This window comes from Bison bison, unplaced genomic scaffold (assembly GCF_000754665.1).
Source record: "Bison bison bison isolate TAMUID 2011002044 unplaced genomic scaffold, Bison_UMD1.0 scf7180017864527, whole genome shotgun sequence".
Classification (NCBI taxonomy): Eukaryota; Metazoa; Chordata; class Mammalia; order Artiodactyla; family Bovidae; genus Bison; species Bison bison.
The window spans coordinates 842,604-842,875 of NW_011495078.1; positions in this window are offsets into that span (position 1 = coordinate 842,604).

Below are 272 nucleotides of genomic sequence, written 5' to 3' on the forward strand. Positions count from 1 at the left end.
CTCACGCACGCACACGCGCACACACACACGCACACACACAGGACATCGGCTCTGGCACAAGAACACTGCTTACAAAGGAGACTGCCTGCCCGCCCAACCTCAGCCACTCTGCGGAGCCCTGGAAATCCTCAAACGCCTAAAGGAACAGGAGGAAGCACTGGAGGGAAGACACGCCACCTGCGAGTCCCGGGGCCCCGAAAGTGGTCCAAGGACCGCCCTCTCCGAGCATCCCCGAGCGGCCGCGCGGCTCGGCCCCGGGGCCTGGGCGCAGC